Here is an 18,787-nt window from a genome sequence, read left to right as displayed (position 1 = left end):
CTTCTAAATCCGAGTTGTCTCTTCTCTCTTTATATCTGGGTGCCAACAAAGCTAGCATAAAACGCCTGCAGAGGGTTCAGAACGCAGCAGCACGTATGTTAGTGGCTCTACCAAGATCCCAGTCGGTGTCGCATGTGCTTCCCAAGCTGCATTGGCTGCCCATCGAAGAACGTATTCAGTTCAAGGTGCTGTGCATCTCTGATAAAATCCTGATGCACCAAGCCCCCATTGGGTTATCTGGTCTATTGAAGCCCTATATGCCCAGGCGTACTTTAAGATCAGCCGACCATGGGCTTGTCTGTGTCCCTCGAGTCTGGAGAGCGAGGGCTGGGGGCCGTTCGTTCAGCCTCTTGGCGGCCAAAGTCTGGAACTCTCTCACAGCGTACATTCGAGACATCCCTAATCTCTTGATGTTTCGTAAGACTATAAAATCTTGGCTGTTTCCCACTATCTGCGGTTCAGGCGCTTGTGGGTCTCTCTGTTCCTCCTCTGGTTTCTGGTTGTGCTGGGACGCCTCGCCGCTGAGGCAGCCATTCGCTCTAAAAATCCCTCATAAATAAATAAATAATATAAATCTCTCTCTGGACATTCAAGGATAGTGGGTGACCGGACTATGTCATTCGCACCATTTTTTCTTTTTCTTTTTATTGCTCGCTCCCCCTCCGCTGCACTGCATATTTATTTCCCATACTGTATTTTTTTTCTTTGGTTTGCTTCCTTACTGCCGGCCTACTATGTAATGTAATGTCCTTTCTGCTGTTTACTGTGTGTATGTAAAGCGCTCTGATACCTACGGATCAAGGTAGCATTATATACAACTTTTAAAATAAATAAATAAATAAAAAATAAATAAAAAAATACTCTTACATCTCTTTACATCAGTGTTTGGAAGATGCTCATCTGAATCGAAGCTATAAATACTTTTCCACAGCAGCAACCAAGTGTGAGGCCCTGTACTTGAACTGTCTTTCCCTTAAAAACATTCACGTCTGTGACATCTGGAATCCCAGGTCTTTACAGGTATAAATGCTTGTTTGTGTGAAATGTATTCACTGCTGGAGCCTGGAGGCGGTGGTTCCGTCAGCGGCCACCAGAGGGCGCTCCTCGCCTGCTGATAAAATCCACTGAGCTGCACATGGGATGAAAGGGAGCAGGGTTTCCTCTTCCGGGTCAGCGGCGGCAGAGACAGCACCAGCAGCGGCAGTGACATCACTTCCGGCCTCTCCTGGTGTGTCCAGCCTGCTGCAGAGGAGGAAGGAGCCCTGTCTGGTGAGCAGTTACCTCCAGCTTCAGTCCCTCACAGAACACAAAGGGTCGAGTAAAGTAAATAATAGATATCAGCAAAAATATGAATTAAATAGGTCTGAAGGGGAGGAAACAAGAGTTCCAAAAGAAGAGCAGAAAAAGAAATGGAATTAACATTATTTATACATTGTAATAGGTTTAAATATATGTTGTGAGCTAAAAATGAGATTTAAGTGCCATGTAAATGTGATTCTTCAAGAGTTATAGGTGTCATTTGCTGTTGATTGGTACCAATACTTGAACCACATTTAGTGCTATCAATCTGAGATTTAATCCCAGTCACCAAACAGTGTAAATGCACCATCTGGAGGGATCCATGCATTTATTTCCTGCGGGTACAAATTTCAACTCTAGTGAGATAGCTAAGGTGTCCCAGGTTCCAACTCCTGTACAAGTGAGTTAATGCTCATACTGCACAGATCTATTACCTTTCCATCACAAGTACCAATACTAATACATTCCTAATAAAAATTACAATAAAAAGTACTCAACCAATTTTGCACCCAGGACCCTCTCCAGCTGTCCCAACTCCGGACATGTTTGTACTATTAAAAAGAGCTATAAATGTGTCTTATGTCCAGCTAATATTTAGGTAGTAGGTTGGACAAGTGGATTTCTTTAAAGGGCAAGCTGATTCCTGTATTAATCTGCCCTTAAAACAAGCAGATTTGAAAAATTATTCCACACCCCCATAAGGGGTATTTACAGATATGTATGGTGCACTGATTATCTCTCCCAGTAAGAGGGTGTTTAGAGTTTAAGAAGTCTGAATGCAGCGCTATCAGACGAGGAAACCTCTACACTGCATTCGTTTTTACTTCACTGCAGACTTAATCTGTGCACCTGGCACTGATTTTTACCACAACGGGGGAAACAAGTAGGCTATGGATAATGTTAAGATATGCTTAGGGTATTTATAGAGCGCAGTATCACCCGGGAGGGGTGCCCTGGCATAGACACATGGATAATGTTATGTTAAGTGTATTTATAGAGCGCTCTATCACCCGGGAGGGTGTCCGGGCATAGACACATGGATAATGTTATGTTAAGTGTATTTGTAGAGCGCACTATCACCCGGAAGGGTGTCCGGGCATAGACACATGGATAATGTTATGTTAAGTGTATTTGTAGAGCACTCTATCACCCGGGAGGGTGTCCGGGCATAGACACATGGATAATGTTATGTTAAGTGTATTTGTAGAGCGCACTATCACCCGGGAGGGTGTCCTGGCATAGACTCATGGATACTGTTATGTTAAGTCTATTTGTAGAGCGCACTATCACCCGGGAGAGTGTCTTGGCATAGACACATGGATAATGTTATGTTAAGTGTATTTATAGAGTGCACTATCACCCGGGAGGGTGTCCTGGCATAGACACATGGATAATGTTATGTTAAGTGTATTTGTAGAGCGCACTATCACCCGGGAGAGTGTCTTGGCATAGACACATGGATAATGTTATGTTAAGTGTATTTATAGAGTGCACTATCACCCGGGAGGGTGTCCTGGCATAGACACATGGATAATGTTATGTTAAGTGTATTTGTAGAGCGCACTATCACCCGGGAGGGTGTCCTGGCATAGACTCATGGATACTGTTATGTTAAGTCTATTTGTAGAGCGCACTATCACCTGGGAAGGTGTCCGGGCATAGACACATAGATAATGTTATGTTAAGTGTATTTGTAGAGCGCACTATCACCCGGGAGAGTGTCTTGGCATAGACACATGGATAATGTTATGTTAAGTGTATTTGTAGAGCGCACTATCACCCGGGAGAGTGTCTTGGCATAGACACATGGATAATGTTATGTTAAGTGTATTTGTAGAGCGCACTATCACCTGGGAAGGTGTCCGGGCATAGACACATGGATAATGTTATGTTAAGTGTATTTGTAGAGCGCACTATCACCCGGGAGGGTGTCCTGGTATAGACACATGGATAATGTTATGTTAAGTGTATTTGTAGAGCGCACTATCACCCGGGAGGGTGTCCTGGTATAGACACATGGATAATGTTATGTTAAGTGTATTTGTAGAGCGCACTATCACCCGGGAGGGTGTCCGGGCATAGACACATGGATAATGTTATGTTATGTTAAGTGTATTTGTAGAGCGCACTATCACCCGGGAGGGTGTCCGGGCATAGACACATGGATAATGTTATGTTATGTTAAGTGTATTTGTAGAGCGCACTATCACCCGGGAGGGTGTCCTGGCATAGACACATGGATAATGTTATGTTAAGTGTATTTGTAGAGCGCACTATCACCCGGGAGGCTGTCCGGGCATGGACACATGGATAATGTTATGTTAAGTGTATTTGTAGAGCGCACTATCACCTGGGAAGGTGTCCTGGCATAGACACATGGATAATGTTATGTTAAGTGTATTTGTAGAGCACACTATCACCTGGGAAGGTGTCCTGGCATAGACACATGGATAATGTTATGTGAAGTGTATTTGTAGAGCGCTCTATCACCCGGGAGGGTGTCCTGGCATAGACACATGGATAATGTTATGTTAAGTGTCCATATTTGTAGAGCGCACTATCACCCGGGAGGGTGTCCTGGCATAGACACATGGATAATGTTATGTTAAGTGTATTTGTAGAGCGCACTATCACCCGGGAGGGTGTCCTGGCATAGACACATGTATAATGTTATGTTAAGTGTATTTGTAGAGCGCACTATCACCTGGGAAGGTGTCCGGGCATAGACACATGGATAATGTTATGTTAAGTGTATTTGTAGAGCGCACTATCACCCGGGAGGGTGTCCTGGCATAGACACATGGATACTGTTATGTTACGTGTATTTGTAGAGCGCACTATCACCTGGGAGGGTGTCCGGGCATAGACACATGGATAATGTTATGTTATGTTAAGTGTATTTGTAGAGCGCACTATCACCTGAGAAGGTGTCCTGGCATAGACACATGGATAATGTTATGTTAAGTGTATTTGTAGAGCACTCTATCACCCGGGAGGGTGTCCTGGCATAGACACATGGATAATGGTATGTTAAGTGTATTTGTAGAGCGCACTATCACCCGGGAGGGTGTCCTGGCATAGACAAATGGATAATGTTATGTTAAGTGTATTTGTAGAGCGCACTATCACCTGGGAAGGTGTCCGGGCATAGACACATGGATAATGTTATGTTAAGTGTATTTGTAGAGCGCACTATCACCCGGGAGGGTGTCCGGGCATAGACACATGGATAATGTTATGTTATGTTAAGTGTATTTGTAGAGCGCACTATCACCCGGAAGGGTGAACTGGCATAGACACATGGATAATGTTAAGTGTATTTGTAGAGCGCACTATCACCCGAGAGGGTGTCCTGGCATAGACACATGGATAATGCTATGTTATGTTAAGTGTATTTGTAGAGCACTCTATCACCCGGGAGGGTGTCCGGGCATAGACACATGGATAATGTTATGTTATGTTAAGTGTATTTGTAGAGCGCACTATCACCCGGGAGGGTGTCCGGGCATAGACACATGGATAATGTTATGTTATGTTAAGTGTATTTGTAGAGCGCACTATCACCCGGGAGGGTGTCCGGGCATAGACACATGGATAATGTTATGTTATGTTAAGTGTATTTGTAGAGCACTCTATCACCCGGGAGGGTGTCCGGGCATAGACACATGGATAATGTTATGTTATGTTAAGTGTATTTATAGAGCACTCTATCACCCGGGAGGGTGTCCGGGCATAGACACATGGATAATGTTATGTTCTGTTAAGTGTATTTGTAGAGCGCACTATCACCCGGGAGGGTGTCCGGGCATAGTGACATGGATATTGTTAAGTGTATTTGTAGAGCGCACTATCACCCGGGAGGGTGTCCTGGCATAGACAAATGGATAATGTTAGGTGTATTTGTAGTGCGCACTATCACCTGGGAAGGTGTACTGGCATACACACATGGATAATGTTATGTTATGTTAAGTGTATTTGTAGAGCGCACTATCACCTGGGAAGGTGTCCGGGCATAGACACATGGATAATGTTATGTTATGTTAAGTGTATTTGTAGAGCGCACTATCACCCGGGAGGGTGTCCGGGCATAGACACATGGATAATGTTATGTTAAGTGTATTTGTAGAGCGCACTATCACCCGGGAGGGTGTCCGGGCATAGACACATGGATAATGTTATGTGAAGTTTATTTGTGGAGCGCTCTATCACCCGGGAGGGTGTCCTGGCATAGACACATGGATAATGTTATGTTAAGTGTATTTGTAGAGCGCACTATCACCCGGGAGGGTGTCCGGGCATAGACACAAGGATAATGTTATGTTAAGTGTATTTGTAGAGCACTCTATCACCCGGAAGGGTGTCCTGGCATAGACACATGGATAATGGTATGTTAAGTGTATTTGTAGAGCGCACTATCACCCGGGAGGGTGTCCTGGCATAGACACATGGATAATGTTATGTTAAGTGTATTTGTAGAGCACTCTATCACCCGGAAGGGTGTCCTGGCATAGACACATGGATAATGGTATGTTAAGTGTATTTGTAGAGCGCACTATCACCCGGGAGGGTGTCCTGGCATAGACACATGGATAATGTTATGTTAAGTGTATTTGTAGAGCGCACTATCACCCGGGAGGGTGTCCTCGCATAGACACATGGATAATGTTATGTTAAGTGTATTTGTAGAGCGCACTATCACCTGGGAGGGTGTCCTGGCATAGACACATGGATAATGTTATGTTAAGTGTATTTGTAGAGCGCACTATCACCTGGGAAGGTATCCGGGCATAGACACATGGATAATGTTATGTTAAGTGTATTTGTAGAGCGCACTATCACCCGGGAGGGTGTCCGGGCATAGACACATGGATAATGTTATGTTAAGTGTATTTGTAGAGCACTCTATCACCCGGAAGGGTGTCCTGGCATAGACACATGGATAATGTTATGTTAAGTGTATTTGTAGAGCGCACTATCACCCGGGAGGGTGTCCGGGCATAGACACATGGATAATGTTATGTTATGTTAAGTGTATTTGTAGAGCGCACCATCACCCGGGAGGGTGTCCTGGCATAGACACATGGATAATGTTATGTTATGTTAAGTGTATTTGTAGAGCGCACTATCACCCGGGAGGGTGTCCTGGTATAGACACATGGATAATGTTAAGTGTATTCGGAGAGCGCACTATCACCCGGGAGGGTGTCCGGGCATAGACACATGGATAATGTTATGTTAAGTGTATTTGTAGAGCACTCTATCACCCGGAAGGGTGTCCTGGCATAGACACATGGATAATGTTATGTTAAGTGTATTTGTAGAGCGCACTATCACCCGGGAGGGTGTCCGGGCATAGACACATGGATGATGTTATGTTATGTTAAGTGTATTTGTAGAGCGCACTATCACCCGGGAGGGTGTCCTGGCATAGACACATGGATAATGTTAAGTGTATTTGTAGAGCACACTATCACCTGGGAAGGTGTCCGGGCATAGACACATGGATAATGTTATGTTAAGTGTATTTGTAGAGCGCACTATCACCTGGGAAGGTGTCCGGGCATAGACACATGGATAATGTTATGTTAAGTGTATTTGTAGAGCGCACTATCACCCGGGAAGGTGTCCGGGCATAGACACATGGATAATGTTATGTTAAGTGTATTCGTAGAGCGCACTATCACCCGGGAGGGTGTCCTGGCATAGACACATGGATAATGTTATGTTAAGTGTATTTGTAGAGCGCACTATCACCCGGGAGGGTGTCCGGGCATAGACACATGGATAATGTTATGTTAAGTGTATTTGTAGAGCGCACTATCACCCGGGTGGGTGTCCGGGCATAGACACATGGATAATGTTATGTTATGTTAAGTGTATTTGTAGAGCGCACTATCACCTGGGAGGGTGTCCTGGCATACACACATGGATAATGTTATGTTAAGTGTATTTGTAGAGCACTCTATCACCCGGGAGGGTGTCCGGGCATAGACACATAGATAATGTTATGTTCAGTGTATTTATAGAGCGCACTATCACCCGGGAGGGTGTCCTGGCATAGACACATTGATAATGTTATGTTAAGTGTATTTGTAGAGCGCACTATCACCTGGGAAGGTGTCCTGGCATAGACACATGGATAATGTTATGTTAAGTGTATTTGTAGAGCGCACTATCACCCGGGAGGGTGTCCTGGCATAGACACATGGATAATGTTATGTTAAGTGTATTTGTAGAGCGCACTATCACCCGGTAGGGTGTCTTGGCATAGACACATGGATAATGTTATGTTAAGTGTATTTGTAGAGGGCACTATCACCCTGGAGGGTGTCTTGGCATAGACACATGGATAATGTTATGTTAAGTGTATTTGTAGAGCGCACTATCACCCGGGACGGTGTCCGGGCATAGACACATGGATAATGTTATGTTATGTTAAGTGTATTTGTAGAGCGCACTATCACCCGGGAGGGTGTCCGGGCATAGACACATGGATAATGTTATGTTAAGTGTATTTGTAGAGCGCACTATCACCCGGGTGGGTGTCCGGGCATAGACACATGGATAATGTTATGTTATGTTAAGTGTATTTGTAGAGCGCACTATCACCCGGGAGGGTGTCCGGGCATAGACACATGGATAATGTTATGTTATGTTAAGTGTATTTGTAGAGCGCACTATCACCCGGGAGGGTGTCCTGGCATAGACACATGGATAATGTTATGTTAAGTGTATTTGTAGAGCGCACTATCACCCGGGAGGGTGTCCGGGCATAGACACATGGATAATGTTATGTTATGTTAATCAATCAATACATTTATAGAGCGCACTACTCACCCGTAGGGTCTCAAGGCGCTAGGAGGGGGGGGTGCCTTTACTGCTCGAACAGCCAGGTCTTGAGCTTCTTCCTGAAGGAGAGGTGGTCTTGGGTCAGGCGCAGGTCGGTCGGGAGGGAGTTCCAGGTCTTGGCGGCCAGGTAGGAGAAGGACCTTCCTCCTGTTGTCGCTCTTCGGATGCGGGGGACGGCGGCGAGGGCGTGGCTGGTTGATCTGAGGTGGTGCTTGGGAGCGTAGAAGTTGATTCGGTTGTTGAGGTAGCTAGGGCCTTGGTCGTGTAGGGCTTTGTGTGCGTGGGTGAGGAGGCGGAAGGTTATTCTTTTGTTGACGGGGAGCCAGTGCAGGTCTCTCAGGTGCCTGGAGATGTGGCTGTTTCGTGGGATGTCGAGGATGAGTCTGGCTGAGGCGTTCTGGATCCGCTGGAGTCTCTTCTGGAGCTTGGCAGTGGTTCCGGCATAGAGGGCGTTGCCGTAGTCCAGTCGGCTGGTGACGAGGGCCTGGGTGACAGTCTTCCTGGTCTCGGTGGGGATCCACCAGAAGATCTTCCGTAGCATGCGCAGGATGTTGTAGCATGACGAGGAGACGGCGTTGACTTGTCTGGTCATGGAGAGGGAGGAGTCCAGGATGAAGCCCAGGTTGCGTGCGTGGTCCGTCGGTTTGGGTGCGGTGCCCAGGGCGGGGGGCCACCAGGAGTCGTCCCAGGCGGAGGGCGAGGAGCCCAGGATGAGGACCTCCGTCTTGTCTGAGTTCAGTTTCAGGCGGCTGGTCGTCATCCACTCGGCTACATTTCTCATCCCTTCGTGCAGGTTGGCTCTGGCGGCGGCGGGGTCGTTGGTCAGGGAGAGGATCAGTTGGGTGTCGTCGGCGTAGGAGATTATGTTGAGGTTGTGTTGGCGTGCGATGGCCGCGAGGGGGCTCATGTAGACGTTGAAGAGGGTGGGGCTCAACGAGGATCCTTGAGGGACGCCGCAGATGACTTCGGTGGCCTCTGACTTGTATGGTGGTAGGCGGACTCTCTGTGTTCTTCCGTCGAGGAAGGAGGTGATCCATTCCAGTGCCTTCTCTTAGATTCCGATGTTGCCAAGGCGCTGCACTAGGGTGCGGTGGCAGACAGTGTCGAATGCCGCGGAGAGGTCCAGGAGGATGAGGGCCGCTGTTTCTCCGTTGTCCATCAGGGTTCGGATGTCATCGGTGGCAGCGATGAGGGCGGTCTCGGTGCTGTGGTTGGCTCGGAAGCCAGACTGTGAGGGGTCGAGGGATCCATTTGTCTCGAGGAAGGCGGCCAGCTGTTTGTTGACGGTCTTTACGATGACTTTGGCCGGGAACGGGAGGAGCGAGATGGGACGGTAATTCTTGAGTTCGGTTGGGTCCGCTGTAGGTTTCTTGAGTAGAGCGCTGAGTTCGGCGTGCTTCCAGCTCTCAGGGAAGGTGGCGGTGTCGAAGGAGGTGTTGATAATGTCCCGCAGGTGGGGTGCGATGACGTCGTCGGCCTTGTTGAAGACGTGATGAGGGCAGGGGTCGGTTGGAGATCCGGAGTGGATGGAGTTCATCGTGCGGATGGTGTCTTCGGTGCTGATTGGGGTCCAGGCGCGGAGGGTGGTGGTGGGTGGCGTTGCTGCGGTTGTGGCGTGCGTTGGTTGGATGCTGAAGCTGTTGTGTATGTCCGTGATCTTGTTGTGGAAGTAGGAGGCGAGGGAGTTGCAGAGGTCTTGCGATGGGGTGATGTCGTTGTTTCCGGCGTTTGGGTTGGAGAGCTCTTTCACGATGTTGAAGAGTTCCTTGCAGTTGTGTGCGTTGTTGTCCAGACGGTCCTTGTATGCAGTTTTCTTGGTGGCGCGGATCAGTTGGTGGTGTTTCCGGGTGGCGAGCTTCAGGGTGGTCATGTTGTCCGGTGTCGGCTCCCTTCTCCAGGCTTTCTCGAGGGCTCGGCAGTTCTTCTTGGAGCTCTTGAGTTCGTCGGTGAACCATGGGGTTTTTCTGCTGCTGGGCCTGCTGGGCGGGGTCCTCAGAGGGGCGAGTTCGTCCGCGCAGTTGCTGATCCACTTCGTGAGGTTGTCGGCGGCCTGGCTGGGGTTCGTTGAGCCGGCAGGAGGGTGCTGGCTGAGGGAGGCGGTGAGCTGGTCGGCTGTGATCTTGTTCCAGCTTCTTCGGGCAACCTGTTGCTGGTGGTGGTGGATCGTCGTTCTTTTGAAGGTGAAGTGGACACAGCTGTGGTCCGTCCAGTGGAGTCCTGTTGCGTGGCTGAAGGCGATGTCTTTGCTGGACGAGAAGACGGCGTCGAGTGTGTGTCCGGCGAGGTGGGTGGGGGTGGACACCAGCTGTTTGAGTCCGAGGTTGGCGAGGTTGTCGAGCAGGGTGATGGTGTTGCGGTCGCTGTTGTTCTCCAGGTGGAAGTTGAGGTCCCCCAGGAGGATGTAGTCGGCGGAGGGGAGGGCATGCGGGCTGATGAAGTCGGCGATGTCCTCGCTGAATCGTGTGCGTGGTCCTGGGGGTCGGTAGATCAGGGTGCCTCTGAGGGTGGTCTTCGGGTCGGTGTGGATCTGGAAGTGCAGGTGTTCGGCAGTGGTTAGGGTGTCGTTGGTGTTGGTCGTTATACGGATGGTGTCCCTGTGGATGATGGCGATGCCTCCTCCCGTCTGGTTGGCGGTGCGGTCCCTCCGGGTGATCTTGTAGCCCTCTGGGATGGCGATGGCGATGTCGGGCGCTGAGGAGGCGTTCATCCAGGTCTCCGTGAGGAAGGCGACGTCAGGGGCTGTGGTGTCGAGGAGGTTCCAGAGTTCGATGGCGTGTCTGTGGACGGAGCGGGTGTTGAGCAGGATGCACTTGAGGTGAGTGCTGCTGGTGTTTGGCTTGGCAGCTGCTGGTGCAGGGTAGGTCCGGGCGCAGGAGAACTTGCAGGTGTGGCAGCTGAAGGGTCCGTGGGTGTGCTTCGGGGTGGCTCGGTGACATCCCGGGATGCCGCCGGTGTTGAGTGCGATGAGTTCGGCGGCGTTGTAGGTTCGTCGGGTCGGCTTTCGTCGGTGGGGGCCAGGGGTTCTGGCCCTGGGTGCGGTCCAGGCGCGGACGGGCGCAGACGGGCTTACCTTTGGCGCGCCTTCGGCGCACAATCGGCGCGCCCGCTGCGCGTCAACGCTGCGCGTTCGCACGGTCGCCATATATGGCCAAGTGCGCGGGGGGGGCGGAGCAGCTGGGAGGCGGGAGCGGGGAGGGTACACAAAGAAAAGGGGCGGGGCTAGCGGTGAAGGCGGGAAGCGGGGAGGGTTTGAGACGGGGACGAGAAAAACGAAGGCGAAAGCAGGCGCAAATGGGGAAGGAAGAAACAAAACAACAGCAAATATCACACAGCTCAATACAAACAACAGATCACTATGGCAACAGCAGGAAGGGACACAGGCCGGGAAGCTGGCAGAGACCACGCCGCTCGATGTGAGGGGGCGTGGTCACGCGGCGGAGCCGGGGCAGAGAGGCAGAAGGCGGGGAGCACCTGCAGCAGCTGGTGGCCGTGCGGCGCGGGGGTGTCCTAGAATTAGGTCACACTCACCTGCGTCGCACGGTCGCCATATATGGCCAAGTGCGCGGGGGGGGCGGAGCAGCTGGGAGGCGGGAGCGGGGAGGGTACACAAAGAAAAGGGGCGGGGCTAGCGGTGAAGGCGGGAAGCGGGGAGGGTTTGAGACGGGGACGAGAAAAACGAAGGCGAAAGCAGGCGCAAATGGGGAAGGAAGAAACAAAACAACAGCAAATATCACACAGCTCAATACAAACAACAGATCACTATGGCAACAGCAGGAAGGGACACAGGCCGGGAAGCTGGCAGAGACCACGCCGCTCGATGTGAGGGGGCGTGGTCACGCGGCGGAGCCGGGGCAGAGAGGCAGAAGGCGGGGAGCACCTGCAGCAGCTGGTGGCCGTGCGGCGCGGGGGTGTCCTAGAATTAGGTCACACTCACCTGCGTCGCACGGTCGCCATATATGGCCAAGTGCGCGGGGGGGCGGAGCAGCTGGGAGGCGGGAGCGGGGAGGGTACACAAAGAAAAGGGGCGGGGCTAGCGGTGAAGGCGGGAAGCGGGGAGGGTTTGAGACGGGGACGAGAAAAACGAAGGCGAAAGCAGGCGCAAATGGGGAAGGAAGAAACAAAACAACAGCAAATATCACACAGCTCAATACAAACAACAGATCACTATGGCAACAGCAGGAAGGGACACAGGCCGGGAAGCTGGCAGAGACCACGCCGCTCGATGTGAGGGGGCGTGGTCACGCGGCGGAGCCGGGGCAGAGAGGCAGAAAGCGGGGAGCACCTGCAGCAGCTGGTGGCCGTGCGGCGCGGGGGTGTCCTAGAATTAGGTCAACAATTGTGTATTTGTAGAGCGCACTATCACCCGGGAGGGTGTCCTGGCATAGACACATGGATAATGTTATGTTAAGTGTATTTGTAGAGCGCACTATCACCCGGGAGGGTGTCCGGGCATAGACACATGGATAATGTTATGTTAAGTGTATTTGTAGAGCGCACTATCACCCGGGAGGGTGTCCGGGCATAGACACATGGATAATGTTATGTTATGTTAAGTGTATTTGTAGAGAGCACTATCACCCGGGAGGGTGTCCTGGCATAGACACATGGATAATGTTATGTTATGTTAAGTGTATTTGTAGAGCGCACTATCACCCGGGAGGGTGTCCTGGCATAGACACATGGATAATGTTAAGTGTATTTGTAGAGCGCACTATCACCCGGGAGGGTGTCCTGGCATAGACACATGCATAATGTTATGTTATGTTAAGTGTATTTGTAGAGCACTCTATCACCCGGGAGGGTGTCCGGGCATAGACACATGGATAATGTTATGTTATGTTAAGTGTATTTGTAGAGTGCACTATCACCCGGGAGGGTGTCCGGGCATAGACACATGGATAATGTTATGTTATGTTAAGTGTATTTGTAGAGCGCACTATCACCCGGGAGGGTGTCCGGGCATAGACACATGGATAATGTTATGTTATGTTAAGTGTATTTGTAGAGCGCACTATCACCCGGGAGGGTGTCCTGGCATAGACACATGGATAATGTTAAGTGTATTTGTAGAGCACACTATCACCCGGGAGGGTGTCCTGGCATAGACACATGGATAATGTTATGTTATGTTAAGTGTATTTGTAGAGCGCACTATCACCCGGGAGGGTGTCCTGGCATAGACACATGGATAATGTTAAGTGTATTTGTAGAGCGCACTATCACCCGGGAGGGTGTCCTGGCATAGACACATGCATAATGTTATGTTATGTTAAGTGTATTTGTAGAGCACTCTATCACCCGGGAGGGTGTCCGGGCATAGACACATGGATAATGTTATGTTATGTTAAGTGTATTTGTAGAGCACTCTATCACCCGGGAGGGTGTCCGGGCATAGACACATGGATAATGTTATGTTATGTTAAGTGTATTTGTAGAGCGCACTATCACCCGGGAGGGTGTTCGGGCATAGACACATGGATATTGTTAAGTGTATTTGTAGAGCGCACTATGACCCGGGAGGGTGTCCTGGCATAGACATGTGGATAATGTTAGGTGTATTTGTAGTGCGCACTATCACCTGGGAAGGTGTCCTGGCATACACACATGGATAATGTTATGTTATGTTAAGTGTATTTGTAGAGCGCACTATCACCTGGGAAGGTGTCCGGGCATAGACACATGGATAATGTTATGTTATGTTATGTTAAGTGTATTTGTAGAGCGCACTATCACCCGGGAGGGTGTCCGGGCATAGACACATGGATAATGTTATGTTAAGTGTATTTGTAGAGCGCACTATCACCCGGGAGGGTGTCCGGGCATAGACACATGGATAATGGTATGTGAAGTTTATTTGTAGAGCGCTCTATCACCCGGGAGGGTGTCCTGGCATAGACACATGGATAATGTTATGTTAAGTGTATTTGTAGAGCGCACTATCACCCGGGAGGGTGTCCGGGCATAGACACAAGGATAATGTTATGTTAAGTGTATTTGTAGAGCACTCTATCACCCGGAAGGGTGTCCTGGCATAGACACATGGATAATGTTATGTTAAGTGTATTTGTAGAGCACTCTATCACCCGGAAGGGTGTCCTGGCATAGACACATGGATAATGGTATGTTAAGTGTATTTGTAGAGCGCACTATCACCCGGAAGGGTGTCCTGGCATAGACACATGGATAATGTTAAGTGTATTTATAGAGTGCACTTTCACCCGGGAGGGTGTCCTGGCATAGACACATGGATAATGTTATGTTAAGTGTATTTGTAGAGCGCACTATCACCCGGGAGGGTGTCCTCGCATAGACACATGGATAATGTTATGTTAAGTGTATTTGTAGAGCGCACTATCACCTGGGAGGGTGTCCGGGCATAGACACATGGATAATGTTATGTTATGTTAAGTGTATTTGTAGAGCGCACTATCACCCGGGAGGGTGTCCTGGCATAGACACATGGATAATGTTATGTTAAGTGTATTTGTAGAGCGCACTATCACCCGGAAGGGTGTCCGGGCATAGACACATGGATAATGATATGTTAAGTGTATTTGTAGAGCATTCTATCACCCGGAAGGGTGTCCTGGCATAGACACATGGATAATGTTATGTTAAGTGTATTTGTAGAGCGCACTATCACCCGGGAGGGTGTCCTGGCATAGACACATGGATAATGTTAAGTGTATTCGTAGAGCGCACTATCACCCGGGAGGGTGTCCGGGCATAGACACATGGATAATGTTATGTTAAGTGTATTTGTAGAGCACTCTATCACCCGGAAGGGTGTCCTGGCATAGACACATGGATAATGTTATGTTAAGTGTATTTGTAGAGCGCACTATCACCCGGGAGGGTGTCCGGGCATAGACACATGGATAATGTTATGTTATGTTAAGTGTATTTGTAGAGCGCACTATCACCTGGGAAGGTGTCCGGGCATAGACACATACATAATGTTATGTTATGTTAAGTGTATTTGTAGAGCGCACTATCACCCGGGAGGGTGTCCGGGCATAGACTCATGGATACTGTTATGTTAAGTGTATTTGTAGAGCGCTCTATCACCTGGAAAGGTGTCCGGGCATAGACTCATGGATACTGTTATGTTAAGTGTATTTGTAGAGCGCACTATCACCCTGCAGGGTGTCCGGGCATAGACACATGGATAATGTTATGTTATGTTAAGTGTATTTGTAGAGCGCACTATCACCCGGGAGGGTGTCCGGGCATAGACACATGGATAATGTTATGTTAAGTGTATTTGTAGAGCGCACTATCACCTGGGAAGGTGTCCGGGCATAGACTCATGGATACTGTTATGTTAAGTGTATTTGTAGAGCGCACTATCACCCGGGAGGGTGTCCGGGCATAGACACATGGATAATGTTATGTTATGTTAAGTGTATTTGTAGAGCGCACTATCACCCGGGAGGGTGTCCTGGCATAGACACATGGATAATGTTATGTTAAGTGTATTTGTAGAGCGCACTATCACCCGGGAGGGTGTCCGGGCATAGACTCATGGATACTGTTATGTTAAGTGTATTTGTAGAGCGCACTATCACCCGGGAGGGTGTCCGGGCATAGACACATGGATAATGTTATGTTAAGTGTATTTGTAGAGCGCACTATCACCTGGGAAGGTGTCCGGGCATAGACTCATGGATACTGTTATGTTAAGTGTATTTGTAGAGCGCACTATCACCCGGGAGGGTGTCCGGGCATAGACACATGGATAATGTTATGTTATGTTAAGTGTATTTGTAGAGCACTCTATCACCCGGGAGGATGTCTTGGCATAGACACATGGATAATGTTATGTTAAGTGTATTTGTAGAGCGCACTATCACCTGGGAAGGTGTCCGGGCATAGACACATGGATAATGTTATGTTAAGTGTATTTGTAGAGCGCACTATCACCCGGGAAGGTGTCCGGGCATAGACACATGGATAATGTTATGTTAAGTGTATTTGTGGAGCGCACTATCACCTGGGAAGGTGTCCGGGCATAGACACATGGATAATGTTATGTTAAGTGTATTTGTAGAGCGCACTATCACCCGGGAGGGTGTCCGGGCATAGACACATGGATAATGTTATGTTATGTTAAGTGTATTTGTAGAGCGCACTATCACCTGGGAGGGTGTCCTGGCATAGACACATGGATAATGTTATGTTAAGTGTATTTGTAGAGCGCACTATCACCCGGGAGGGTGTCCTGGCATAGACACATGGATAATGTTATGTTAAGTGTATTTGTAGAGCGCACTATCACCCGGGAGGGTGTCCGGGCATAGACACAAGGATAATGTTATGTTAAGTGTATTTGTAGAGCACTCTATCACCCGGAAGGGTGTCCTGGCATAGACACATGGATAATGTTATGTTAAGTGTATTTGTAGATCACTCTATCACCCGGAAGGGTGTCCTGGCATAGACACATGGATAATGGTATGTTATGTGTATTTGTAGAGCGCACTATCACCCGGGAGGGTGTCCGGGCATAGACACATGGATAATGTTATGTTATGTTAAGTGTATTTGTAGAGCACTCTATCACCCGGGAGGATCTCTTTGCATAGACTCATGGATAATGTTATGTTAAGTGTATTTGTAGAGTGCACTATCACCTGGGAAGGTGTCCGGGCATAGACACATGGATAATGTTATGTTAAGTGTATTTGTAGAGCGCACTATCACCCGGGAAGGTGTCCGGGCATAGACACATGGATAATGTTATGTTAAGTGTATTTGTGGAGCGCACTATCACCTGGGAAGGTGTCCGGGCATAGACACATGGATAATGTTATGTTAAGTGTATTTGTAGAGCGCACTATCACCCGGGAGGGTGTCCGGGCATAGACACATGGATAATGTTATGTTAAGTGTATTTGTAGAGCACTCTATCACCCGGAAGGGTGTCCTGGCATAGACACATGGATAATGTTATGTTAAGTGTATTTGTAGAGCACTCTATCACCCGGAAGGGTGTCCTGGCATAGACACATGGATAATGGTATGTTATGTGTATTTGTAGAGCGCACTATCACCCGGAAGGGTGTCCTGGCATAGACACATGGATAATGTTAAGTGTATTTATAGAGTGCACTTTCACCCGGGAGGGTGTCCTGGCATAGACACATGGATAATGTTATGTTAAGTGTATTTGTAGAGCGCACTATCACCCGGGAGGGTGTCCTCGCATAGACACATGGATAATGTTATGTTAAGTGTATTTGTAGAGCGCACTATCACCTGGGAGGGTGTCCTGGCATAGACACATGGATAATGTTATGTTAAGTGTATTTGTAGAGCGCACTATCACCTGGGAAGGTGTCCGGGCATAGACACATGGATAATGTTATGTTAAGTGTATTTGTAGAGCGCACTATCACCCGGAAGGGTGTCCGGGCATAGACACATGGATAATGTTATGTTAAGTGTATTTGTAGAGCATTCTATCACCCGGAAGGGTGTCCTGGCATAGACACATGGATAATGTTATGTTAAGTGTATTTGTAGAGCGCACTATCACCCGGGAGGGTGTCCTGGCATAGACACATGGATAATGTTAAGTGTATTCGTAGAGCGCACTATCACCCGGGAGGGTGTCCGGGCATAGACTCATGGATACTGTTATGTTAAGTGTATTTGTAGAGTGCACTTTCACCCGGGAGGGTGTCCGGGCATAGACACATGGATAATGTTAAGTGTATTTATAGAGTGCACTTTCACCCGGGAGGGTGTCCGGGCATAGACACATGGATAATGTTATGTTAAGTGTATTTGTAGAGCACTCTATCACCCGGAAGGGTGTCCTGGCATAGACACATGGATAATGTTATGTTAAGTGTATTTGTAGAGCGCACTATCACCCGGGAGGGTGTCCGGGCATAGACACATGGATAATGTTATGTTATGTTAAGTGTATTTGTAGAGCGCACTATCACCTGGGAAGGTGTCCGGGCATAGACACATACATAATGTTATGTTATGTTAAGTGTATTTGTAGAGCGCACTATCACCCGGGAGGGTGTCCGGGCATAGACTCATGGATACTGTTATGTTAAGTGTATTTGTAGAGCGCTCTATCACCTGGGAAGGTGTCCGGGCATAGACTCATGGATACTGTTATGTTAAGTGTATTTGTAGAGCGCACTATCACCCGGGAGGGTGTCCGGGCATAGACACATGGATAATGTTATGTTATGTTAAGTGTATTTGTAGAGCGCACTATCACCCGGGAGGGTGTCCGGGCATAGACACATGGATAATGTTATGTTAAGTGTATTTGTAGAGCGCACTATCACCTGGGAAGGTGTCCGGGCATAGACTCATGGATACTGTTATGTTAAGTGTATTTGTAGAGCGCACTATCACCCGGGAGGGTGTCCGGGCATAGACACATGGATAATGTTATGTTATGTTAAGTGTATTTGTAGAGCGCACTATCACCCGGGAGGGTGTCCTGGCATAGACACATGGATAATGTTATGTTAAGTGTATTTGTAGAGCGCACTATCACCCGGGAGGGTGTCCGGGCATAGACTCATGGATACTGTTATGTTAAGTGTATTTGTAGAGCGCACTATCACCCGGGAGGGTGTCCGGGCATAGACACATGGATAATGTTATG

The 18,787-nt window shown here is 48.6% G+C and overlaps 1 protein-coding gene across 1 annotated transcript in view; it reads left to right on the top strand.

Annotated features, from left to right (window-relative positions):
* Nucleotides 1-1,232: 1,232 nt before the first annotated feature.
* LOC144826177 (uncharacterized) overlaps nucleotides 1,233-18,787 on the top strand; it is a 181,637-nt gene continuing 164,082 nt past the window's right edge. Inside the window, exon 1 of the mRNA XM_078684570.1 lies at nucleotides 1,233-1,313. The gene's annotated coding sequence lies outside the window, so the exon portion shown is untranslated. The remainder of the gene's footprint in view (nucleotides 1,314-18,787) is intronic.

Source organism: Lissotriton helveticus, chromosome 3_2 (genome assembly GCF_964261635.1).
Source record: "Lissotriton helveticus chromosome 3_2, aLisHel1.1, whole genome shotgun sequence".
Taxonomy (NCBI): domain Eukaryota; kingdom Metazoa; phylum Chordata; class Amphibia; order Caudata; family Salamandridae; genus Lissotriton; species Lissotriton helveticus.
The sequence above is the reverse complement of the archived record's forward strand: the minus strand, read 5'-3'. Positions and strand labels throughout refer to the sequence as shown.